The sequence below is a fragment of the Nothobranchius furzeri genome, chromosome 2, assembly GCF_043380555.1.
Source record: "Nothobranchius furzeri strain GRZ-AD chromosome 2, NfurGRZ-RIMD1, whole genome shotgun sequence".
Lineage (NCBI taxonomy): Eukaryota > Metazoa > Chordata > Actinopteri > Cyprinodontiformes > Nothobranchiidae > Nothobranchius > Nothobranchius furzeri.
This window is the reverse complement of record NC_091742.1, coordinates 78596966-78624638: the sequence shown is the minus strand read 5'-3', so window position 1 is coordinate 78624638 and position 27673 is coordinate 78596966. Positions and strand designations below refer to the sequence as shown.

The 27673-nt window shown below is 42.4% G+C and overlaps 1 protein-coding gene across 1 annotated transcript in view; it reads right to left on the bottom strand.

Annotated features, from left to right (window-relative positions):
• The window catches only part of htr2cl1 (5-hydroxytryptamine (serotonin) receptor 2C, G protein-coupled-like 1), a 253433-nt gene extending 228081 nt beyond the window's left edge, over positions 1 to 25352 (bottom strand). Inside the window, exon 1 of the mRNA XM_070548024.1 lies at positions 24339 to 25352. The gene's annotated coding sequence lies outside the window, so the exon portion shown is untranslated. The remainder of the gene's footprint in view (positions 1 to 24338) is intronic.
• Positions 25353 to 27673: the final 2321 nt, after the last annotated feature.

Here is a 27673-nt window from a genome sequence, read left to right as displayed (position 1 = left end):
GGATGTGGACACAGCCGTTCTTCTCAAAGTGATTTTCTTCATTGGAATTGTTTTGTTTGCAGGCTTTAGGCAAGCTCTCTGATAATGTAGTCAAAACAACAAAAAAATTGATTAAATAAATGCAGATGAGGGCCGGAGGGCTTTGTCCATTTATGTTTTATTATTTAATGTAGAGCCCAAATGGGCCTCTATACTTCCAGGTAACTAAAACATCTAAAGTGCTTCTTAACTACTGGGAAATTATTGTAGGGTAAGTATGTCTGTGAAGGTTCTCAGTCATCCAGGTCATTGTAGTCTATTGAGCTTGAAAGAAAAGCGTCTGGACGTCTTCAAGCAACTCAAAAAAGTCCAGACACTTTTCTTTCAAGCTCATTAGACTATTGTAGGGTAAATGCTCACCCTATGATCTGTTTGGCCCTGATTCTTGTTCTTTTAGCTGCAACAGCAAATCTGCAAACAGACTAGCTGTTGAACACAAGCACGGTCAGCGGAGAACCTCTGACTAAATACACGAGAGTGTAATGACTGGAGGACCCAGGGAAATGTGATGGCTCTGCGAGACCAACAACCGGATGGTCCAGTTGTTGCTTTTGGACAATACAAGTTATTGGCTGAAGTTTTAAGACAAACGCGAGAGGACCACTTTATTATTTTTTTTGGTTTCATTTTCTATCTCCACAATAGATTTATTGCTATAATATGTTAGAATGCTGTTTAGAGGCATGAAAAACTGTTGTAAGTTTGCTTGTTTTGCCAATTTGCCATTGACACTGCCCCTAATGAGTTACTAGAGAGATCCTCTCTTTAAGTTGCCTCTGACTGTAAATCACCATTCAATCCAGCAGCGTCTCACGTAGACTTGAGCTTTCATCGCTGAAACTGCCATTGCTGGACCAAAGCAGGCAGGGAGTGTAAATCAATGGTGTTGATGTGGAGTCCTATTCTAAATCCCATGGCTGGCTGTCATTCTATCACACCATGAGACAGTGAGGCCGGCTTGCAGCACAGTCACTACCTTGGTTGGCAGCTCAAAGGTCAGTCTTCAGCCCCCCTGATGTCTCGTTCTGTTCAAAAGTCATATAGAGATAAGAACAAGGTGTCTCAGGCATGGCGTGTGATGTTTTGTTGAATAGATCTCTATTTTTGCAAAGAAAACCAAAAGACAGATTTTAGCGTAAGATTTGAAGCTGTTTTTAATGTCATCTCATTTATCAAGCTGTTCAAGACAATGTGCCAGTAACAAAATAACAACATACAAACGTGTCCTCACTCTAAGTAAGTCATTATTCTTTCAAACCAAACCCAAGAAATAACAAGACCTCTAACCACCTTACCAGAAGAGCCAGATCTATTTATGGCAGCTTTTCTAAATCTGAGCTTCTCAGGTGCCCCAGTGGCCTATTTTCAAAGTAGAGTTGCTCATTCAGCCAAAACAAGTAATCAAGCAAAAGAAGAGGTGAGCTGGGACCCATCGTTTACCCTAACATGGCTTCAGAAGTGCTAAAGATCGTCGACGCAGCACAAACTCAACTGTAAGGCTTATGTCAGCGTGAAGAAAGGAAACAGATTCTGCTTAATAGCATTTAAAATACCCTGAGAGGATGAGAAAAACGATTCTCTCTTCTGACGAGAAAGACCTTTAGCCATTTGTGCAGACCTCCAAGGTAAAGGTTGGCTCATCAGAGTTAAGTAGGATAAGGTTTAGATTCACACAAAGCAAATACCCAGAGCATAAAGCCAACTAAAGCGCAACGGCCTCGGGTCATTCAATGTCTGTCCTTGAGCAGCTCAGTCAAAACCTCTGTGAACACACCGTACCTCAGAATGGCAGTTAACAGATTTTTGTTTTTTCTCCCTCCATTCTGACAGCGTTTGGCAGGATCTGCTGGGAAGATTGGGATGAAATGCTGCAAATCCAGATGTGCAAAGCCTGTAGAGACGTCCCTGAGAAGAGGAGAATCTGTAATTGCTGCCAAAGGGGCTCCAAACCAGTCCTGAATTAAGGGTCTGAATACTAATATGGACAATGGAGAAGAATGTGCTAGTGGAGGACGACAGGGCAAATTGGCAAAAGATGCATCCCTTAATACAAATAAAGGGAAATCTGTCTAGAAGTTAGCAAATGAGAAGAGGGTATGTTTCAACAAAGGATAACTGAGAATAACTCCAAAAAAAAAAAACATATTACCACCACTATGACTCGGGTCTTTAAGTCAACCCAGATTCTTCATCTTTTATGTTATTTGTGTACGTTGAGTGGAATAACATCACATGGCCAAACACAGTCAAGGATTTAAGGTGGTATATTTTTTTAAAGTAAAATTTGAAGCAAAACATGAATGCATTTACTTCTTAAGTCATGTTTCCCATACAACAACATAGATCAAAGCTATGGTTCAGATCTTTTAAAATGGATTTCTGTGTAAATGTTCTAAACAAATTAAAGTCTCCTGCAGATAGCTCTTTGAACAACCTCAGTGTAGAGAAATAACAGATTACTTCTGACAGGTCTAGTCCACATCTTTGGTACGTTCTTGCTGTGTCTGATTTCTAATTCCATTTTTTTTTTTTAAAACACAGAAAATGTTTCTTTTTACCTTGCTTGCTGACAGTTTCATTCATATCTGCTGCCCGCGGATAAACGGAGTAGGAAGTGACGTCACCATCAGCATCAGCTCTGAGGAAGTTTGCAGCCGTGAACGAAACTGTCAGCAAGCAAAGTAAAAAGAAACCTTTTCTGTGTTTTAAAAAAGAACCAAAAATGGAATTAGGTCCAGTCCACATTCAGATAAAATCAAAGTCAATTGCAGGCTGGAATATTGCAATGCTCTTGTGACTGGTCTTCCCATAAAAGCTGTGAAGCAGCTGCAGCTTATCCTGAATGCTGCTGCTAGAGTCTTAACAAGAACCAAGAGAACCGAGCACATCACTCCTGTTCTTAAATCTCTACACTGGTTACCAGTAAACTACAGAATCAATTTCAAAGTACTTCTACTAGTTTATAAATCACTCAAAGACATGGGGCCAGAATACATGTCAGATCTCTTTCCTGTACATACACTCAGCAGCGCTCTCAGATCCTTAGGAAACAGTCAGCTGGTAGAGTCCTGGGTCAGAACCAAACAGGGTGAAGCTGCACGAACTGCAAAAACTTGGCGTATTGCATAAATTATATCACAGTTCAAGGTAAGACTATAACTTTTAGGATTTCTAAAAAATTAACACGAGATTACTGCATAAATCCTGGCAGAGAACTTTCATTATCTTCTACATAAAAACTCAGTATTGGCATGTATGCTTTTGTGCTGCTGTTAGCCAAACATGCTCATAACAAAATACATAATGTTTTTCTGTAAATGTGCAGGTGCATAAACGTTTATCCATTCGGCTTTTTCCTTCAAGGGTTGCCACAGCAAATCATTCAGCGTGTATAATCTATGATTGTATCATGTACTGCACTTTAGGCAGCCTTGACTGGTGGCAGTAAAGTGTTTTAAATAAATGAATGAATCATCTGTCTTCATTTAGTTCCAGCTTATGCATCCTCTACCCTCACAAAATAAACTCACATCCTCCTTCACCCCATCCACAGACAGGCATGTCTGTTATGACCAATGACCAAATGCAAAGCTCTGTTTCATTGAAAGCAGACAGGAAGCAAGCACACACCTGCATCACAGATGCTTTTGAAGGTATCACAGGAATTTTCTTGTGCAGTTTAATGAGTGACTGAAGCACGGTGATGTAATGATTGCACACAGGAGCCACAGGGGCAGCAGTAGCTCAAGCTGAGTGGGTTGTCCAGTAATTGGAAGGTTGCAGGTTCAATCCCGGCTCCGGACAAAGATTTCTGCTGTTGTGTCCTTGGGCAAGACACTTAACCCACCTTGTCTGCTGGTGGTGGTCAGAGGGACCGGTGGGGCCTGTGCTCGGCAGCCTCGCCTCTGTCAGTGCGCCCCAGGGCAGCTGTGGCTACATCGTAGCTCATCCCCACCAGTGTGTGAATGAGTGTGTGAATGGATGAATGATACACTGTAGTGTAAAGCGCTTTGGAGTCCTTACTCTGAGAGGCGCTATACAAGTGCGGGTCATTTATCATTTCTTTTCTTAAAAAACACTGCAGGTGGGACAGCTCATCTATCATGTCCCATTAAGTCCCTTCTCAAATGTTCATTTACAGAGCTGGGGATGCAAATGCTCTCCTGACAGTCACTGCTTTCTACATAACAGCACAAATAGCTAAATAACTTAAAAATCAATACAATCATTCTTTTCTTCCTTTTTTTTCATTGGATTTAGACTCCCTTTGAGATAAAGCTTACTTTGTCAGATCGGACTAAGAGTGCCATGAACGTGTACATGGAAATATAAATGTATTAACGATGTTATGATAAACACACTAACATATTTTTAATCTGTAATTACCTGTTATCCTGTGAGGTGGGTGAAAACTAAAATTTATTTTAAATTAACGCAGAGCAGTTTCCTGCTCCTCTGCCCTACTGGTTGTAATGTCCAACAAAGGTCAGTTTTAGGTACAGTTTGACCATTCATCATCTGGTCAGAATGGAGACACAAGACTTTAATTCAGCCTGCCTTCATCCCATCAGCTGGAGCTCAGAGCCTCTCTGCAGCTCTGAACACATGATGATGAATTGTCAACAATAATGTTCTCTCCTCAAGGTTCAAGCTTCCCTTATCGTCCTACAGGATTCTTCATGCCTCCAAATAAGGAACACTCGCAGCTCGGATCGGTTACTAAATCAAAGAATGATTTCTTAAATTAAATATGAACTTCTACAACTTATAAGCTAGATAATCATTAAATAAATGTTTGTTTATTGCTACTTATAATAATTATAATATAATGAAATGTTTCATTATCTGTGCTCAATGACTGAAGTTTGAAATGAATGTTATGTTATGATTACAGTGATTGAAATATGTTTCAGCATGTTTATATGACAAGGTCATCACCACTTGCACTCACACAAGAACAAAGTAAGGTTAAGTTAAACTCATGACAGATAAATAGTCCTTTACTCCAGATCAGAGCCTCCGGATCAAAGAAGGCGTGTTTCTGAGTTGTCTTGATAATGTTCCTCAACTTGTCAGCCTCTGGTTGGCTACACAAATCATAACATGAGAACATTAAAACTGTATCATTCTGGTGATTCATCAGTTCTAGAGAAAGCTTCAGACCTCTTTAACCATCAAAGCTTTTGACACGTCATCAAAATCATTTTGCACCTGCGAAGCTGATACAGCCATAGGCGTCATTTTACCGGGGACACCGGGGACATGTCCCCGGCAAAATTTGTAATTGGCAGCTGTGTCCCCCCCACTTTCAAAAAAGCCTGCTGATGAGGATTTTTGTTTTACCAGCTCAGATCTTTTACCGGGGTCGGCAACCTGTTCCCATCAAAGAGCCATTATTACCCGTTTCCCACAGTAAAGAAAACACCGCAGCAGTCGCATCGTTGTGGGCGGGGCCTACCCTCAGACAGCAGAGCGCTGCTCACAACGGGTGACAGCAGCCGGTACCATGGGCGTCGCACCCGTGGGGGATTCAACACCCACACTTTTCCAGCTGTTTTGCTCACCTCCACACCAGTCTGGTTTCTTTACGTCACACTCACTCTGTTTGCCTCATCTCCTTCTTCACCTCCGCTTCTGACAGCCGATGTCAGGTTTCCAGGAGAGCAGGAGAGGGAGGGACGGAAGAGCTCGACTGAATAATTTTACATCTTGACATTAGCTGTACAAAGTCTGAGTTTGATAACGTGAAGAACAACCATTTGCAGAGGATTATAATAGGCGCGGCGCCAGGTTTTCATTTTTGGGTGGGCCACAGTAATTTTGGACGGACCTTAATAAGCAGTGACTTAGTGAAGCAGGCAGGTCGCGCTAGAAAATTTAGTTTAAAAAGACGTCATAAATGTGTTCCCCCGTCATTTTTATTTATAAAATATGAAGTAAAAACTCCCAATTTAATTTTCATTCATTTGTCATTAATATGTAGTCTACACCTGTGCGTTAAGTGGACCATCTTCCAGTAAACACAAAGCATCCAGCCCACCTCTCCAAATGCGTAAAATGTGCATCAGCCGCTAGTTAGGCGTGCCGCGCGCACCGTCAGCTACGTCAGCCCAGACAAGAGCAGAGCAACTAGAGAAAGAATAGAGGATAATTCTGTCTGGATGTGGATGGAGATTACATTTTACAGCAGCCTGATCATCATTTAAATACATAAACCATCACCTGGCTTCTAGTCCATGCTATCAGCATTATTTTAATTGTTGTGTGTGTGTGTGTGTGTGTGTGTGTGTGTGTGTGTGTGTGTGTGTGTGTGTGTGTGTGTGTGTGTGTGTGTGTGTGTGTGTGTTCCACTTCAAACACTGGTCTAACCAACCAGACCAGCGTGTCCAGTAACATATTAATGTTACAATTAAACAGTTTCACTTCATGCAGGCTAGGAACGTTTCACCTGCCGTGGCCCGACCGCTTCTGCTCCACATAAACTTTGTGCGTGATCAAATGTCTCTACAGGTGCTTTCTGAGCTGAAGAGGCGACTGGATGCGTCATGCGTCTCCATATTGGAGACGGGAACAAGCGCTGTTCAGCCAAACTTTCATAATTTCATAAAAATAACATTTTTCCAAGTGACACATCCCTCAGAGAGACCGGGTTTCCAGACCGCTTCAGTGGGAGGAAATCAACGAACATCCTTGAGTTTATCCGTCAAAATAAACAGTCAAATGGAAATATCTGTAACCTGTCATTTAACTGTTTTGCCTTCCTGTGAAGATTGTTGCAAAGAGAAACAATTAAACTTGATTAACCCCAGAGCCATGCGCAATGCGCTGTACTGACTGTAAATGAGGGGGAAACGATTTAATCGGATCCTTTTCTTTTCAACATGGTTTAATGTAAAGTTTCATTCAGTACAAACTTTAGTTATACCAGTCTAACGAGACAGAGCCTGGATTTGGATTCTGAACAGTTTAAACATGTTTAAAACGGAGACATGTGTGACGCGTCTAAAATTCGCACCTGCTCCGCTATTATGGAAATTAAACTAACAAGATGAATAGCATGAACTTATTTTAGGCACAGACAACATCCCCCACACTTTTGAAAAGTTTGCAACGCGCCTGGTCGCTCGTGTACGTCAAAGTTATCTTTCGTAAGAAGATAATCAATAAAACGATTTATATAAAGTGGATCCAGAAGTTGTAGCCCCTCTCTGCCGACAATATTTTGATATTTTTCACCCTGTTGGTGGTTTTACTGAGCAGGTGCCACTTTTGTCACGCGATTCTTTTTAAAACATGTTTAGACTGTTCACAATACAAATCCGGGCTCTGTCACGTTTGATTGTTGTAATTAAACTTTGTAGGTGGGGAAGGTCAGAAAGCAGCTCAGAAGCGCATATGATTACGCACAAGCGTGACGCGTCAACCCGGTCTCACAGTAAGACTGGGTTGGACCTGTTCAGGTTTACGCAGACAATCTTTACATTTAGAATTGGCATACAGATGTAAAATTAATGCAGTAAAATATAAAGCATTTTATTTAAATATCCATTCATTATTTTAAAAGTACAGAGAGCCGCATCAGATGGATGGAGGAGCCGCATGCGGCTCCAGAGCCGCGGGGTGCCGACCCCTGTGCTAGCCTACTTTATTGTCCCCAGCAATTTTTAAACCCCACTCAAGTGTATGGTTATTGTCCCCAGCAATTCTGAAAACAAACTGACGCCCTTGGATACAGCGAACAGTTCCTGCAGAACAAGCTGATATTGTTTAGACTCCTTAAAGAGTCCCAGATGCGCGGTTCCATCCGTCTGTCGTGACCCGAGACATCTCTGGACTGAAGAGTCGGTGCCACGGTATTCTACAGCCCTTCAGTGCCAGAGGTCATCCGACCTCTCTGACCTTCGGATCCACCAAGAGGGTCTCCGAAAACGGGTGAAGTAGACCCACAGATAGCGTCCGATGTGCTTTTGATAATAATCAACTTTATAGCTTAATGCAAATCAAATTCTTTTACATCCAGAACTCGGCTTTCACAGATACAGAAGTTCTGACTAACATCTCATTCACACATAGGTTTCATACATCACATCTAGTTCCATCCACTCACAGTAAATGTTAGTTAACTTGTCATGTTTTAATTGTTGGTAAAATAAATTCTTACTTTTATAAACCTGACTCTTTTCTGAATCAAAACGAAGTGTGTACAATCCCCTGATAAAGCAAGAATCCTAGAATCGTCTGATTAAACACCGTAAAGACCAAGCAAGGTTGATATTCAATATTTAGATAGAGTATCACAGCTTATTGATCATAAGTAGAGGTTATATATATATATATATATATATATACATATATATATACATACATATATATATATATATAGGCATATATATATATATATATATATATATATATATATATATACATACATATATATATATATATATATATATATATATATATATATATATATATATATATATATATATATATATATACATACATATACACTGAGCTCTTAAAGCACTCAATTTCCTAAACCCTACATTGTGGAAAGTGGAATTACAACTAGCATAAACAACACTGCAGCAGCCTGCTGTAGCTAGTGTTAAGAATGAGCTAACACTAAGCCAAGTCTTACTAAATAATCCACAAATAAAGAAGACAAAAATCTAAAAATATTAGTACTTACAAGTTTAGTTGCAACAAAGTCACGTGACCATCAGTGATTTTGAAGCCTCCTTTAGCTCCCTCAAGCTATTGTAGGTCATGGCGATGTTCACTCTGGTTTTAGCTCTTTGCTTTACCTCTAAAGACAGTACTCTCTCACTTTTACTTCCAGGCACCACCATGATTCCAACCGAAAAGAAAACTATTTCTTCTTCTTGAACTTTTCATTGACAATCAGCAAATTGAAAAATCTAACTGCACAGTAAATATCTAACAGACGTAATGCATGTATGAGAGTGCCCCTTAGAACACCTACTCACTCCACAAAACTGTATGTCAGCGCGCTGCTGAGAGGAGCGGAGCTGAGATGAGATGAGATGAGGATCCAACGCGGAGCAGGAAAACAGGCAGACAGGTGAGAACATTCAAAGGGTTTTAATACGGAAGCACGCTGGACAATGAAACAATGATCCGACACAGTACAAAGAACAGACAGGGTTTAAATACAGGAGGGTTGGGAGCTAAGGTGATTGGGAAACGAGAGGCAGGTGGGAATAATTAACGAGACACAAGGCTGAACTAAACGGGGAGACATGACCGGGTGTGACAGTACCCCCCCCCTCAAGGGGCGGATCCCAGACGCCCACAGGAACGAGGAGCAGGGTGGGAGGAGGAGGCGACGACAGGCTCTTGGAGGCCGGCGCCTGCGGCAGAGGAGGAGGCGACGGGCTCTTGGAGGCCGGCGCCTGCGGCAGAGGAGGAGGCGACGGGCCCTTGGAGGCCGGCGCCTGCGGCAGAAGAGGAGGCGACGGGCCCTTGGAGGCCGGCGCCTGCGGCAGAAGAGGAGGCGACGGGCCCTTGGAGGCCGGCGCCTGCGGCAGAAGAGGAGGCGACGGGCCCTTGGAGGCCGGCGCCTGCGGCAGAAGAGGAGGCGACGGGCCCTTGGAGGCCGGCGCCTGCGGCAGAAGAGGAGGCGACGGGCCCTTGGAGGCCGGCGCCTGCGGCAGAAGAGGAGGCGACGGGCCCTTGGAGGCCGGCGCCTGCGGCAGAGGAGGAGGCGACGGGCCTCTGGAGGCCGGCGCCTGCGGCAGAGGAGGAGCTCTGCAGGCTGGGCCGGCAACAAAGTCACTGCAGGCTGGGCCGGCGACAAAGTCACTGCAGGCTGGGCCGGCGACAAAGTCACTGCAGGCTGGGCCGGCGACAAAGTCACTGCAGGCTGGGCCGGCGACAAAGTCACTGCAGGCTGGGCCGGCGTTGCCCTCAAAACCACCATCGGAACCGGAGACCGTGGAGACGCCGGGCTGGATGGAGCGTCGGCCTCTTGAGTGCAAAGAGCATCCCCAGACGAGGCAGCGGCGATGTCATCGGACGAGCCGACTTCAGAGGACGAGGCAGCGGCGATGTCGTCGGACGAGCCGACTTCAGAGGACGAGGCAGCGGCGATGTCGTCGGACGAGCCGACTTCAGAGGACGAGGCAGCAGCGACGTCGTCGGACGAGCCGACTTCGGGGACGTCATCAGAGGAAGCGTCGTCGGACGAGCCGACTTCGGGGACGTCATCAGAGGAGGCGGCGACGGACGAGCCGACTTTGGGGACGTCATCAGAGGAGGCGGCGACGTCATCGGACGGGACGTCATCAGAAGAGGCGGCGACGTCATCGGACGGGACGTCATCAGAAGAGGCGGCGACGTCATCGGACGGGACGTCATCAGAAGAGGGGCGACGTCATCGGACGGGACGTCATCAGAAGAGGCGGCGACGTCATCGGACGGGACGTCATCAGAAGAGGAGGCGACGTCATCGGACGGGACGTTATCAGAAGAGGAGGCGACGTCATCGGACGGGACGTCATCAGAGGAGGAGGCGACGTCATCGGACGGGACGTCAGAGGAGGAGGCGACGACTTCGGACACGTCGTCATCAGAGGAGGAGGCGACGACTTCGGACACGTCGTCATCAGAGGAGGAGGCGACGACTTCGGACACGTCGTCATCAGAGGAGGAGGCGACGACTTCGGACACGTCGTCATCAGAGGAGGAGGCGACGACTTCTGGACAGGCGACGTCATCAGGGGCGACGACTTCTGGACAGGCGACGTCATCAGGGGCGTCGACTTCTGGACAGGCGACGTCATCAGGGGCGTCGACTTCCGGACAGGCGACGTCATCAGGGGCGTCGACTTCCGGACAGGCGACGTCATCAGGGGCGTCGACTTCTGGACAGGCGACGTCATCAGGGGCGTCGACTTCTGGACAGGCGACGTCATCAGGGGCGTCGACATCAGGGGCGTCGACTTCTGAACACGAGGAAGGGGCGTCGGCCACAGGACGGGCAGGGGCGTCGGCCACAGGACCCTGGACCGTCGACTTCTGGACCGTCGACTTCTGGACCGTCGACTTCTGGACCGTCGACTTCTGGTCCGGGGGCGTCGACTTCTGGTCCGGGGGCGTCGACTTCTGGTCCGGGGGCGTCGACTTCTGGTCCGGGGGCGTCGACTTCTGGTCCGGGGGCGTCGACTTCTGGTCCGGGGACTGCTGGACCGCCGACTGCTGGACCGCCGACTGCTGGGACCGACCCAAACCCGTTGTGAGATCCAGCAAGGAGATTCTCCCGTGGGAGCACCTGCTTCAGTGGCTCACCCCGAGCCACCACCCAGCTTCTCCATCGCCTTCCCCTGCTCCAGTTTTGCCTCGCCGAAAACGCCGTCCTCGGCCGTCAGCCGCAGCAATCCTCGCTGCTCTCCCGGAACCGGACGAGGGGTCGGACCGGGAGCCGCTTCCGGATCGCTCCAGCTTCGTGGGCACCCGCCTGGCTGTGTGCTCCCCGGGAGTTGGCCCACGGCGTGGGGAGACATGACCGGGTGTGACACTGTACAGTGCAGTATCTGGTCAGCAGAGGGCTGGACAGCGGTGTCAAATAAGAAACTGGTCAAGTTTCTATTCCAACAATCACAGAGATCAATTTTAAAGCTGTAGCTTTAAGTTTAAAACTATTTTGTGTTACATTGAAGCCAATTTTGACAAATATCACCTGAAGTAAATGGGAAGACAACCTTTTTTTAATAGATTTAATGCATTTTTCCATGAAAGCCCACTTCAAACGTTTGCTTTAAATTTGATTGATTGGGTATTCATGTGTCATCTCAAAGGGTGTTCCTGACTTTTAGCTGTGCCTTGACCACAAACAAGGTACTTTTTACCCATCTCCATGCTTCCACACTTCTCATGCCTCTTTTCTTCTCTCATTTCCCTTTTCCCCAGCCCCATTTCTTCTAAGTCCCTCAAAACCTCCTTATCTCTTGAGCAACAGTCCCACAGAGGAGAGTTGAAGGCAGATCAAACAGAAAGGAAATTGTAAAATAACTGCCCTCACACAGGTGCTTATGAATAGGAACAGATAGCGGTGGCCACAGTGCACAGCGAGGAGAATCTGCACGGGGCCATGTGGGATGTAATTCGCACTTTACCTCACACTTACATGTGATTTCAAAGCCAGCTCCAGGGAGCAGCAGTGAAACAGCAGGATGGAAGAGTTCAACTCAGACTTTAAGTAGGAGAATATCCCATCAAAGATGTCGCATATCCAGGGCTTTTCTTTTATTAGACTTCTAATGGAACTCCATTTCATGGTAATGTCATAATCACACGTTAATGTTTTTGGGTAAGCATGAACAAGACTGGAATATAGCAGAGTAGTCTATTAAAATCAGACTTAAACATATTAGGAGTTAAGACCATTGGATAAACCTTGTTCCATGACTGTGTGTACAAACATTACAAAATTTCAGATGTTCCAAGAAGATCAAAATGTTAACCTGTGGTTTGCTGATCTTGCTAATTTCTTTCAAATGGCCCAAAGCTTTAGTGACGCTGTTGGTCCATCAGCAGTAAAATGCACCAACCACCAGACTTGCTTTGCACCATTATTACACATTAGGGTTTACAATTGTTTCTTGGTATTTTTCAGACCTGCTCTCTTTTGGACAAAGATTTCCACAGTTGTACCTTAAATATTTTGGGGCCACTCCCCCAGGCCAAGTGCTTTGATGACCACAGGCATTTCAGCAGCCTTGACTTTCCACAATTCTTTGCTTTTTTTAAAGCCCTTTGTGTTTGTCTTCTTGTTTGCCTTCCTCTTCACGCTACTGTCATTTGAGAACACTACATCTATCACCACAGCTTCCTGTAGTTTTTACAACCACCACAGTATCCAGTTAATTTGCTGATAGCCATTTCTCTTGGAAGCCCCATAGTATCTTCCTGCCGTCGTTCTCCAACACCCTTGGTGGAGCCTTCCACTTTGACTTCCAGTCCATACCCCAGCCACTCCTTGGCCAAAGAGTTTAAGGTGCTTCCATCTGGTAGTATAAGTAGTCCACCTTAATTACAACTTAAACAAACTTGAACAATTCATCCATTGTTGTGCTTGCTATTGGCTGTACCAATAGTTGTCCTCTAGGCAGAATAAAGATGACCTTGAACCTTGTGTTGCCATGATCAGTGCATGTGGAATGTTCTTTTGTCCAGGCCTCTCCTTCCACAGGTAGGATTTCTTTCAGTCAACCACTTCCTTAATGTTGGTACATGCTGTGTGGGACCCTGCCCTTCCATGACGTTCCTTTTGTTTGCTGCTTTTGGATTCTTCTTCCTGAGACAGTACTTCAACATTAGAGGCCATCTTCCTGATGTAATTCAGGACTTTCTTTGATAGTTTTGTGCTTTTGTTCTTGCCACATAGCAGGTTTAAGGTTTTGTTAGCCTCTTGTCCTAACAAACAGATGTTTCACCATCTATTGGTCTAGGCTTGCATCATTTCTATGTTTGGTTCAGATTTTTAGAAGGTCCTAGCCAGAAGTGTCTATTGCCAAGGCTAGTCTGACGTCAACTAAAGTTCTGTTTTATTTATCACCCAACTGCTAGAGACTTCTGCCTTTTGGCTCTCCTTTCTCATCATAACACAACATGTCATGCTGAATCCTTCTTAGTAAATGTCTGTGTTCTATTACCGAGGACTGATTAAACATTTTTAAAGGAATACAGTTCAAACACTGGATAAGGAGTTTATTTTTCCCAGCAGGTTTAAACATATAAAATGTGATCTTAAGAATTAATCATTAAAGTAAATGAAAATGTCTAATTGACGGAAGTTTCCAAAACAATGGACACATTTATGCATTTTTTAAAATGTTATATTGAAAAAAATAAAATATTAATTGAAATAATAGAGGGAATTTTTGTAGCTGGGATGTTCAAATGTTTTTTTTCTTTCAGTTTTTCTTTTGGTATAAATTGAGAACAGATGGATTATTAGTGTTACAAACTGAAAGTTTATATAGGGTGTTTCTCAATGTCAAAGCGCCTTGCCTTGCGAGGCGATGTCTTGCGAGGCCAGGCGCCTTACTAATGAGGACACTGTCCTTCCTTGGTCAAAGAAAACGGTTAAATGGAACAGACTTGCATCACGCTTCCACGGCGGTCACGTAACGTCACGTGAAACATGAAATAACGTTATATTTTATGTGTATTAGTTTCAATACAAATATTTAATGAGCCTTTTACTTTTTAAATTGTGTATATGTTTATTAGATTAAATATATAAATGAGTTACTACCCGCTAGCCACCGAAGCTGCAACTACTAAGCTGCTAACCAACAATAGATAACTTCTTTGGATCTAAAAAAAAACATTTTAAATTAGTTGACTTACTTTTAAACTTGAAATTTGCCCCCAAAGTAGCTGCCGGCTTCAGATCCGCCATCCTTTTGATAATAGCGTGGTGTATTCTGGGTAATTTTCGACCACGGCTAGCTCAGCTAGCTAAACAGCTAACAAATGGAGAACACATACCTCGGTAGAACATGAACATTGGAACACGTCTTGGGGGATCCTGATGATGTATCTCCTAGGCAACCGGTGCGGGGCCAAGACATCAAGACAAGGTTCCTTGGCATTGATAAACACTCTTAGAGAAATTACAATGAGGGTTAGGTGTTGATATATTTATGTTTTAATCTAAAAGCTTCTTCCATACACCATGTATGCATTTGTTTTATTCTCCTCTATTTTCCCTGAAGACATTCAGTTTATTCCTCACATAAAATATAGACTTTTTTATTGAACTGCAGTCACTGTTGTTCTGTACCTGAGGATGTGGATGTCTAAAAATGCAAAGGCTGGCTAAAAGTTAAATTCAAATAAGCTGATCTTATTTACCTTTATCTTTCCAGATAATGAAGTTATTCCACACTCAGATATTCCTCTGACTGAGAATGCTAATGTTAAGATTTGCATTTGGCTTTTCTCTGAAGTCACCGTTGATTGTACATTTAGTCAGAGCACATTAAAGACGGGCTTGTGTTACAGATACATTACTGATGCTCAAACGTATTAGTACTCTAACTTTAACAAATAACACTAATTAAAATCTTTAATTGTGTTGATTAAAAATATGTTTCAATAGAAACAAGAATGTCTCGATTCTGCTCGAGGCCAAAAAAAGCTAACTGAATCTTTTCATCCATGAACTGAATAATACGTTACTTCTAAATTCCTTTCAAGCACTAAACATGTGATACATGTAACATCCACGCCACTTTATACAAGTATTTTAAAAACTAACCTCATTAGTTGGAGATAAATCTATTTCCATAAGCAATTAGGTCAACGTTCTAATCTGTAACATTTAAAAATGTTTTATGGATAAAATAAAATAAAGTATAAACTTTTACAAGCAATAGTTTGGACATTTCAAATTTATTTTTGCATCTAAAATCTTGAAACATAAAATATATTTAAAAGTACAGTTTGTAGGAACTCTACAGTGAAATAATCACAAAACAGTCTAACGTCTCAATCATGTTGGAAGGAAGGTTATACTGACGGCTGGACTGTTGTCAGTTTGTCTCCTTTTAAAAAGGCCGAAGAGGGATCTGGGCTGTTTCTCAATCCCAAAGTATGCTAGTAGGGTCTTGGCAAAACGGCAGAATGTCCATTCTACCGAGTACAGGAGGACAAATAAGGAATTCAAACAGAACCGTTCTCCGTTACGTCCTGGCAACAAGCACTGCTTTATGCTACGTTTTTTGAAAAAGGATCTAAAATTAGAATAAAAGTCAAGTGTGTCCCTCAAATAACAAAAGAACAACAAATACATTTTATTTAATGAATATGTTAAATGAAGAAAATGTTTATGTTCATCAGAACAGAGCTATTTAAGTCAATGCTGCTTTTATTTTGATAGTGGGTTAGCTAATTAACATTTTGAGGTATTGTGAAGAATCAATGGAAACTAAACAGCAGTTTTTACAGGTTGCACACAATTACCTACAATAACACACAACTTTATATTGATTTATTTAGACTTAATTATTTGTACTATTGATAAAAAACACTACAGTTCTGTTATTCTCCTCTGCCATTTTCTGTATGATGTAAAACAGGCTGTGATGCAGTGGGGTACCTTGCTGTGCTGTCCGCAGAATGATGCATTGATGCATGACCGATACAGTGAGTGGATCAAGAACACATTTGAGAGTACTTTGAGAGTACTTTGTACACATTATATATGATTGGAACAATACTAGTAAACCACCAACAGCAGAGGCTTTAACTGGCTATGTGTGCTGTGTTGCATGGGAGGATGAGAGATAAACAAGAGTAAGAAAAGAAAACAGATACAATAACAAAGAGGATAGCTACACTCTACAGGCTACATAGTACCATTCTCAGACGCTGGTCTGAGAAACCCTGATCCCCCCTTGAGGTATGTTAGATGCAGTTACAGTTGTGTAAGAATACTTGCCTAGGTGTATTTTTTACACATTTTTGAGCTTTGGGTGCATTTTGGGTAGCCTGGCCTGCCAAACTTGTCCTCTGTTTAATTCCATACAGAGAAAGAGTCTGGTTACTCACAGGCAGAGAGACACATGAGGGGCGGGACTAGCCAGCTCTAAAATAACCAATCAGAAAAAAGGCGGAAATGTCGACTGTACAACGCGACGCTATAGTTTTTTAGCTGTAGTCAAAAAAGAAAAAGGCACAAACATCTGTTTAGAAGAAAGGCTTTTAGCAGTTCTACTTGTTGTGGTTTTAAAGACATGTTCAAGTCATTTAGAACAGAGGAAAGAGCCGCAGCAAACGCCGCTTCAGTTGCCATGTTTATGAGAAACTCGGCATCGTGGTGTGTGACGTACATTACTCAGCGCTGATTGGCTCGGTTAGAATTCTCAGGGGGTGGGGTTATTTGAATAGGAGAGACTGATCAGGCTATCTTTTGAGCTACTGAATATTTCTACTGAACATTCTGAACGGTATTACTGTATTATTGAAATGATAAACATACTTTTGTATAACGGGAGTATCTTTGTCATCACCAATGCTTACAGCAATAACAACATGAGAAATGTGTTGCAGTACATTTAAAATCTGTCACTGCTTTGTGATTAATCACACTGAAACTCACAAGGGGGATAACTGACTGACAACCCTAGTAGCATTGGTAAAATGATCTACAAAATAGAAGGCACTTGCCATCTGCAGTACTTAGATTGTCCACTGAATGTTTTTTATGTGGCAGTTTTTAAGGAAAGTACTAATCCTGTTAAAGATGTAGATTTTTTTTAAAATAGATGCATAAAACTAAATACTTTGTGTTTTATTGGTTTAAGAAAATATTCAACAGTTTGTGAAGCACGAAGGTGAACCAGTCATGCTTTGGGCCTCTCTTACAGCTGGCAACAGAGCGATGGATTTACAACTGCTAACACATTATGGGTGACACAGAGATAGACCAGCTGAATGCTTAGACTGTTTAGCTTTCAAGTACATTGCACAGTAAACACTAGGGTCCCCTGTTTGTGTTTTAATGTACTGCTGGTACAATTTTTCCATTTAGCCACCATTCTTAACTACTGTCTCATTACTTGTAAATGTTTTTATGTGTGTTGTGTTCAGCACTTGGGGTATCCTTTGGATTGTTAAAAGTGCTATACAAATAAAGCCCATGATGATGATGATGATGATGATGATGATGGTCTTGACTTAAAAATCTAGAACCCATGTAATGATGATCAATGATCACAGCTAAACAGAAAGACTTCCAGGAACAGAAGAAAACCCGTCAAACGTGAACTGTCAGAATTATGGATGATTACATAAAGTGTCTACAAGCTGAGACCAAAGAGGATTTAAATTAGCACCCACTAAAGTTTAGCCCAAGGCCATTTTTCTCTTCTTTGATATTATAAAATGAAAGAAGATGGACATAAAAGATCATCATTCTTAAATATTGAAATTTCAAATATTTCATCTTTACTTTAACCCTCTTTGAGAATTAGGTCATGTTTTATGTATTTTCAAAGGAAGGTGTGCTTCCATCTAAACCAGTCCTAGAAGTGTGTTCCTACTGTGATCTAATAAACGCTGATTCATACCCCCAGCAGCTCTGTAATGGGAGCTTTGAGTCTTATAGATTAAGTATTAACCTATGAAAAGCAGGCTCTTGTAAAACCACCAGAATGGGTATAATTACACATCAAAAGGGGTGGAAATGGAATTGTGTTGGATTATAACTGCCCTGTCTGGCCTTGTGCGTTCAACACCAAGATTAAGGGTAAATTGTACGTAATCTGCTGAGAGGATGGTAAAGGTCATAGCGAATAAAGAGTCACAGTCCCTCTTACCTTGTTCCTGAACAGCCATATATTTACAAATTGAGTGATATATGTCTGATTTTTTTATTAATTTTTCTTTTCATTCAGACCATATTTCACCGACAAGCAGTGAGTTCTCATTGTGAAGCATTACACTTATTCTCCATTCCCTAAAGGCCCAAAAGCCCAACACTTGGTGTTCACTGCTTAATATTAGAAGACCACAGTTGATTTTATGTCATATTTTTTCCCCTCACAATAACAAAACAACCTGCTGAGTTTAAACGCTTGGATATACCCAAAAACTAACGCTAACTCAAAGTGGCTGTCCAATATTTCCGAAGATTTCTTATTTTAAAGCAAAAATCTTCTTTGTCTACTACCACAGTGGTCCACTCACACCAGAGGCAATGGATTATATCTGCTGACTCCAAAACCAGCACAATATTTTAAATAAATCAAGAATCTCTGGAAAATCTTAAAGAAAAAAGTTGACAGACACTTTTAAAGCAGTTTGAGCGTTCAATCTCAAAACTTCATCTAAAAGGCCTGAGGCATATAGACGGGCCACAAAGTGGATTAAAGGATCCCAAAGTTGGACTTTTTTGCTTTTTGAGCCAGTTACTGCATAGAAAGCCAATATAGTTGCAATTCATGCAAAGCCATGCTGCCATAACAATAAGATGATATCAGGCTCAGAAACAATTGCATTTACTTTTATTTCTCATTTTAAAAGGATAAACGCTGCAGCGGCAACAAAGACATTTTTAATTGAAGAGGTTAGTCCAACCCACCACTGGAGGCTGCTCCAAAAGCATGATCATTTCATTGCACACCACTGACTGGTCTACACAGATGGTGCGTGCACCATTTATGGTTGTTTCATATGACTGATTGATGCTTTAATATCTTGGGACTGGGCCAGTAGAGACGGCGCCAATTCAGGCAAATGAAATCCCAATCCTCTGAATTACCAAATCAGACCCTGTAATCATGTCTGCATCCTTAACACAGAGGCAGTGGCTGATGGGAGAAAAGCGAGCAAAAGACTGATTCATATGGAGGACAACACAAGAGTGGTGTCACAGCAATCAGACCGGTTTCATTTGCTCACCTGGCAAACATCAGCATGGAGAGTCTTAGAAAGAAACATTTGGTGCATTTGAACGTAATTAGTTTTTGGAGATAAATATTCAAAACTTAAATATTTCATCGTCTTCATGGTGCTTTTTAGTTACATCTGCTTTTAAGAGTCTGTGGAATCCTCACTTATGAATGAACTGGTCCAATTATGGGTAGTCCAAACAAGCCCAATCACATGCTGTTGATGTCAAAAGTTTTTTTTTTTTTTTACATTTGACCAGTAATTATAAAACTTGTGTGTGTGTGTGTGTGTGTGTGTGTGCGTGTGTGTGTGTGTGTGTGTGTGTGTTTTCTTGTACATAATACATACTGAGGACCATTTTGACCATTTTCCCTACAATGTGAGGACTTATTTTGATCCTCACATTTTTAGATGCTTACCAGTTGGTTTTTAGGGTTGAGGTATGGGTTAGGCATAGATGAGTCACAAAAATGAATGGAAGTCAATGGAGGGTCCTCACTATGATAGAAAGACGGATGTGTGTGTGTGTGTGTGTGTGTGTGTGTGTGTGTGTGTGTGTGTGTGTGTGTGTGTGTGTGTGTGTGTGTGTGTGTGTGTGTGTGTGTGTGTGTGTGTGTGTGTGTGTGTGTGTGTGTGTGTGTGTGTGTCAGAAATGACCATTTAGAGACAACCTTCAGCACATACATCTGATTACAGATGGGATCATTGTCTGATCTCAAGTCAAATTTCCTCTATTAACTCGGACCACACTGACATGTTTATGAACTGAGTCACTCAACTGTAGTTTTCTAGTTAAAAGCGCCCACCCATCTCTATTAGCTGTGTCATGTGTCTTGCCCATGTATGTCTGATCTCTTAATTGTGTGTACTGAAACTCTAATTTCCCTCTGGGATTAATAAAGTAGTGATTGATTGATTGATTGATTGATTGATTGATTGATTGATTGATTGATTGATTGATTGATTGATTGATTGGTTAGCTTGGTTAGCTCGTACCTACAGGTCATCCGCCCCCACCCTTACATTCCCACTTCCAGCTCTGTTTTTGTATTTTCTGTGAGTGACGAGACGGGCTACATGGCAGTGGTGGCTTTGGTGGGAACCGCCAACTGGGCTTCGATTCAGCTCTTCAGAAAGCTGCAGGTGATGTCTCAGAGGGTTCATCTCTTATTTATCCAGTCATTGTTCCTCACTCGCTCCTAAAAACTTCACTTTCCTTTACTCTGACCTGCCACTTTGTCTCTAGATTCATCAGGTACTCAAACCTCTTCATCAAGTGTTTTGCCCTAAGCACCCAACAAGATTTTTGGACAAACTCTTAGCAGAGCTACGCCTGAAGAGGTCTCTCTCCCCCGCTGCAGGCTTTCATTTCCACTCAGGCCAGAAACAGAAAGCAGCAATGAGGCGTTGGTGTGCTACTCGTATCCTGCTGTGCCCCTGTGAAATGAACAAATTAGTAAAACACTCAGGTTCCTAACGGTAATAACAAGGGAAACGGGTTGCCACACGCGTTCACTGTAACGATGTACACCTCCAGGTGCTGCCTGTATGCATGTTTGCTCTCTGGCTGCACAACAAGCCCAACATCTGATCATGTTTCATTTCATTCTCTCAATTTCTGGGCTTCACCTGGGATTCTATTTTCAGCTTCTCTGATCCCTATGCTTGTGCAGCCACTCAGAGAGGCTTTCTCCTTTCAAACATATATTTTCTCAAACAGGGAAGAACATTTATCAAGCTTGCTGACATAATGTGATTAATTCTTTAAATGTAATAATGAATGTCACTGATAAATGTGGCTTTGTGCATGTGAGAAGGTGAAGCTTCTTGTCTGTTTGAGGTCGCTCCACCCCACCAACCCCCAGGAATGGGCTTTATTTTATTTACCCCAAAAACATCTGTCACAAATCAACCTGCATCTCTAACCTGTGCTTGTGTGCTGAACGCTTGTCTTTTCTCCAGAACCTTCTGACTACTTCAACGATGAAAAGGAACCTCACACGAAGAATCCAAAAATATTAACAACAGTGCCTTGTTTTGCAGCAGGAATGAAAAACAATAACGGATCTGAAGTGTCGCGCTAACCATTGCCATACCCCCTCCTGAGACACAAACTTCCCTGGTGAAATATTCCATTCCGTGCTGAGAATACCAATCGCTTGGAAACAGAGCTGGCAATATTGAACTGAGAGTCTTTGAAGACAAGCAGGAATCCAACCGTCAGCCTCTGAGGAGTGTGACAACCCCAGTAAATCAAACGGGAGCAAAAAACCAAGGAAATGTGGTGAGGCAGATGTGGTGTGAGGAACACACACTTGCATACTGAGACGACTCACGCACCATTTCCACGGCAATAAAACGTACCGAAGCGCATTTAAACCGAGAGCCTGAGAGGAAGACGTGAAGGGAGAGCTTGGTTAAATTGGACCAGGTGTAGAGAGTGAGCTTCCAGGGTGCCATGAATAATTAGAAAATATTTTTTCTCATTCTACTAATGATTTAGAATCATAAACATGTTTTAAATCTGTGATACATGTTCTACAACTCTAACTGTGCAGTCCTGCGACTCCTGCCAGGGTTCTGACATCCTTCCCAGTGGGACCAACTGATGTAATATAAATATATCACATAATATTCATGTCTGGAAACTAATCCTCCTTGGTCACATCTAAGACCATTGTGCGGCCCGTGGGCCATTTGTGGCCCTCAGATGAATTTTTTGCTGCTTCCAGTTGTATTTGTAGAATGGTGAAATTGTCTTTCCCAGAGGTTGTTGATGTAAATCAACACAAAACATTTTTACATTACGATTTCTCCTGACACATAGACAATTACTGAGTGGCTGAAATAAAACATTTTATGAAACTTGCGTCACATTTCTTTTACAAACAAAGAAAATAGAAAAGTCACATTTTTGTGGCCACAAAAACTTTTAACTTGACAATTTTTGACCCCAATTTTAAAAGTTTGGACTGTCTTGTAGGCACGTTTCAACTTTCGGGAACACCCGGTAATTTGACCAGCCCTGCACCGTATGCACCTGTCACTTTCCAGCCAGGTAGAGTAGCCGACCAGGACTTGTGGTTAATGCTAACTGGTTGGAACTATGGGAAATGATGGAATTAAATGTCTTTAATATGAATGCTCAACTGGCTGTGGAGGTAGTTAGGTACTGATCAGTGACATCAATCACTTAAAAAAAGGCCCCAATATGCTGATGACTTAGCAAAGTTCTTAAAGCTGGAACTCTGTTTTCCCCTTCCATGTATTGTTGGGGCTATCATGTGTTCTATGATAGGTTTTTAGGAATCCATGAACGTGATATTTTTACTCTGTACTGTGATAAAATGTAGACATGAGAATTCGGTAAAATAATGCTTCTTAGCTCTGTTGGCCAGCTATGTGTTTTCACAATCAAAGGCATTGCTTTCTGCCATAAACATTGACATGGGAAGAACTGCTTAAGGCGCAGTACATTTTTCAGCCTCTAGATTGTGCCAAGAGATGCAATTAACTCCAGATTTCTGTTGTGCTTATTTTATTATTCAAAAGGGCCAAGTTTGAACATTATATTACGCAAAAGGTTGTGTATGGAAACACAACAGCTGAGAGTATGATCCAGCAACCTTCTCTACCTTCTGTGAACTCCTATATTGGAAATGAAGTGATCTGGAGAAGTATTTTCTGATAGAATATTTATTGTCAGTGATTCAGCTGATTCCTATTGGTCCATATCAGTGAACTTATTTCAGCTGAATTCATGTTGTTTCTTTGATAAAATTAATTAGCTAAGGCAGCCATCTTAGAATGAAGTTGTCTAAAAATTCATCATCAGCAGATGTATGCCTCACGATGAGCTCCTGGTAGTTTTACTCAAATCAGCAGCTCTTCTTTTATCCTGTTATTTGTATGTGCTTTGCTGTGTCAGGGTCGATTTTATCAGAAAATAGTTTGTTTATTAAATTGATGGAATTTAAAGTTCCTCAGATCAATTCCAACAAAGTTTCATTGAAATCTTCTCAGAATTATAAGAAATTCTTCAAACAATGATGCACACGCAAAAGCATCAATGGCAGCTTTTCAGACTTGCCTCTTCAAAACACACTGCACCACTTGTGGATTCCTCCCCAGAAACAATTTCAAAGCAGAAATAGGCAGATTATGTGCTTTTATGAAAAGGAATGATAAAATAATAATAAATAAATAAATAAATATTTTATAAACCAGTTTCCAAATTGTCCCGTGCGCTCTAATCCTCCCAGGGACAAGTGGATTAGCGGACGTTCATTGAATAAACGCGCGCGCGCACGTGCCACCGAGTTTCAGTCCCAGTTTGGTGCAGACATTTGTCCCTGAATCCCACCCACCCTTGACTGGGGGCGAGATGCAGAAAAACGTTGAGCAGAACCGCCACACCCTCTCAGAGCGGGAAACGCAGTTCGTCTGGAAACATCTTCATCCGCAAAACAACAACTATTTCCACCTTATTTGTTATAATTTACTTCATAATTCAACCTAAATAAATATATTTTTCTTAAGTTGCTCTAAAAGCTGTCTCCAGGTCTCTCCATCCACCTGTGACAGACTCCCCTCTGCGGGGACGCTGCGCTCTCCGTGGATGCTGCTACCCACACCCCCTCCACCCCAGTACTCTCCTATATTGGTCAAATTCCTTCACTCGTCCCTCCGAAAATTCTCAAAGTTTCATTTAACCCAACACTTATTTCAAACATCACCAACTTTCTCCTGATCCATGCTTTCCATGGGTCTCCAGCAACAGATTTGACCTCCATCTGGTGTCAAAAGACCCCAAGGACGCACCAAATTCCTCCACTTTCTTCATGCACGGTGGGTTTAAATGAGAGTTTACTCACCGGAGAGGACACACGACTTCTTACAGCTGTTGTCCAGCGTTTGCAGTTTGGATTAGAAGCTGCATCCTCCGCGTTTTTGCCCTTTTAAGTCCATGACTTCAGTTCATTTTTGAGGATTGTGATTTTTTTATTTATTTTTTGTCTTAGTGGAGGTACGCAAAGCGCACAAATCCGCCTTATTAAACCGGGTTTCTGGTCAGTTTGTCCCGAGCACAGCTGCAGAGGAGCGGGGCGGACGCATAGGAGACGCTCCATCCATCGCGGCTGAGAGCGCAAAATACGCGCTCCGAGCCATCAGCAACACGAAGAGAATCCTTGGATTTGAAAGAAAAAAAGGTAGCTGTTTAATTCATGTTAAAGCAGCTGAGACCCGCTTCCTGAAGGTAAAGTTTTGACAGCGCGGAGAAAGGCTCGGATGGGCTACGAGAGGAAAAACGGTGTAAAGGACTCGCGGATACTTGGAGCTGAGAGAGGGAGGGACAGAGAGGAGATGGCGAGAGCGCGCAGCAGGTACCCGGACTCCGACTCGCTTCACCGACCACAAGTTGACTCGTCGTCCCACTAAATTTCAGACTGGACACGCGGTCGTTTTCTTCTTCCAATGGTTTCCCCCCAATATGATTATTCTAAGGCACACAGCCTATTAGACACAAATAAGTCAAATCAGCTTAGAAAATCATAAGAGGGTGTTTTACACCATGATGGCAGACATTAAATGATTCACAAGAGAACCAAACAATCCTGGAATCAGAAAATCATCCTAGGAGGAGGAAAATGATCTACAAGTCAATACTTACGTCTAAATCTCATCCATTGAGGTCAAATGTATTCATGTGTTCTTTCATTTGTCTTAGATGCTCTGTTATTCAATTTCTCTGCCTTAATCCATAAAACCCAAATTATTTTGAAATAGAAAACAGGTTGGAATAAATCAAATTGTCAAATAATTAAGAAGTAAAACAATTAAAGGTACAACGTGCAAGGATTCTACAGTGAAATCATCAGAAAACAGTCTAGGTTACCTAGAAACGACAGGGGGATCTCAGTTTTTCTCCTTTCAAAGAGGAATGTAGTTAGTGATTAGCTGTGAGCTTGCAGACTTGCAGTCGCGCCAGCTAATGCAGCAGTGGCAGTATTTTTAATTCAACACCAAAAAACTCTAGAGTTGTGGGCAGGATTTTAACCAGTAACAGGAGCAACCCAGACGGTATTTACCCTAAAAAGCCACAACATTCATTTGTTTTACTCTAATAGGGGGTAAAGGAAGCTGGAGGCTAACATTGAGCTAACAATGCTAATGGTGAATTAGCAACAAATAGTCAGCTCTAATAATATCAAAAGCTACTTTTTTCAGTACCCAACATTACAGTAGAATGTATTTATCTACCTATCAACTTACTGCGTTTGACTTGTCTTTACTCGTCAACTAGAATCTTCTGGTTCTGATCCATAACTGGCAACCGGCCTTAAAATCACAGAGAGAGAGAGAGAGAGAGAGAGAGAGAGAGAGAGAGAGAGAGAGAGAGAGAGAGAGAGAGAGAGAGAGAGAGAGAGAGAGAGAGAGAGAGAGAGAGAGAGAGAGACAGAGAGATGTTTTAAAACATTGACTACAATGACCATTTTTTACCCCTAGATGTCTTTCTTACTTCTTACATAATGCACCTTTAAAGTGTGCAAAGTAGTCACTGTACTGTTGAGGGGTGTGTACCCCACTAAACATATCAGGACAGAGTTGGTCATTGTGGGTTGTTGACAACCTCTGGATGTGGCCAAAAGGAATGTTACATTTATTAAAAACAGCCTTTATCAGGTCTCCAACATGGCAGGAGCTTCTGAGGAGATTGGCTTTGATCCTGCACCCACAGGTGCAGCCGCTCAGCACAATCCAGGATTACTCACAGCCAGGCCAATGGGACAGAGGGGCGTAACAAGGAGAAATGCAACCCCAGGTTGGTCAGACCATTGGCATGAATGGTGAACAATGAGCCAAGGAAACCAGCCAAAACTGCTCAAGCGTAACTCCGAGGTCAAGGTACATCACCTTCTGATTGCACCATCAGTCACATTTTGAGCTATAGTGGAAGAAGACCCTGGAGGGCCCCGCTACTGCCAGAAAACATAAAAACCACCCAGATAAGCAATCACCACAATGCATGTTGACAAGCTGCAAGGCTTCTGTGAGAACGTCCTTCAGACAGACGAGACTAAACTGGAGCTTTTCGGCTAAACCAGCTGCTTTACTGCATCGGAAACAGAGTGACTGTATCAGGGTTCAATGAAATCTCAGGACCACCACGGGTTCTCTAACAGGCTAACGACCTTAGATGACCTCCACAACGCGTAATACTCAGCCAGAACTTTTATAGTGTTTGTAGAGCTTGTCATACCACGTTATTGTTGTCGTCCATGTCCACGTTGATGCTGTTATGTGTAAGAACAATCAGTTTTTTTCTTTCTCAAAGTTCAAACTGACCTTCGTGAATCATTCATGAAGCTCATGAAAGGCTCGCATCCTGAAGTGAATCTGCTGTATTTGCACTCCTAAAGCAGACACGGATACACTTGCTGAAGTTCAAACAGAGCATCGTAGTGGAGAAGAAATGAGATTTGAGAGGCTGTGAATGGTTGTTTGGTGCCAGACAGCTGGGTGTGGGTATTTCACCGCTGATCTACTGAGATGTTCACCTACAACCATCTAGTAGAGTAATCTCAGTTAGCAAAGCAACTTGCTCAATTCTGAAAACAGGAAATGCCTAAACAACTGTGTCGAGTACTTTCTAAGCTGTAATAAAAGTAACGATGAATGGTTTTAGTGAGTTAAAGCTGATTGTGAAGCTATAGCTGTTAGCTTGATGACAATTTCTCCCTAGCTTACAGAAACTGCCATGTTATGACTGTTGGCAGGAAGGATCGTGCCTATTTATAACCTGCTTTTAAATCAATGAGAAGAAACCTGCATTTAAATCAGAAGGATCCTTTACCGCGGGGGTTACAGAGATCCCAAAAACTCACTGTTAAACTTGAGGATTTCATTGACTCACAAACTATTCACTGCAAAAACTAATTTCTAAGAAAAATTTTGAAAGCCTATTTTTGTTAATGTATTTTTAGTCTAAAATGAAAAAATATATTTAGAAAAATAGCATTACTTAAAATATGGTTAATCATAAATGAGTTTTCTGTTTTCAAGCAAAAATCTGCCAATGGGGTGAGAAACGGTTACTCGGCTAGAACTTTCACCTAGAATGTAGATTGGATTAATTCGCTAGTTTTAAGGATTGCAGCACAGCAACGTTTGCTTACCCCAGTGTAGATTGTGTTTACTCAAAACAAGA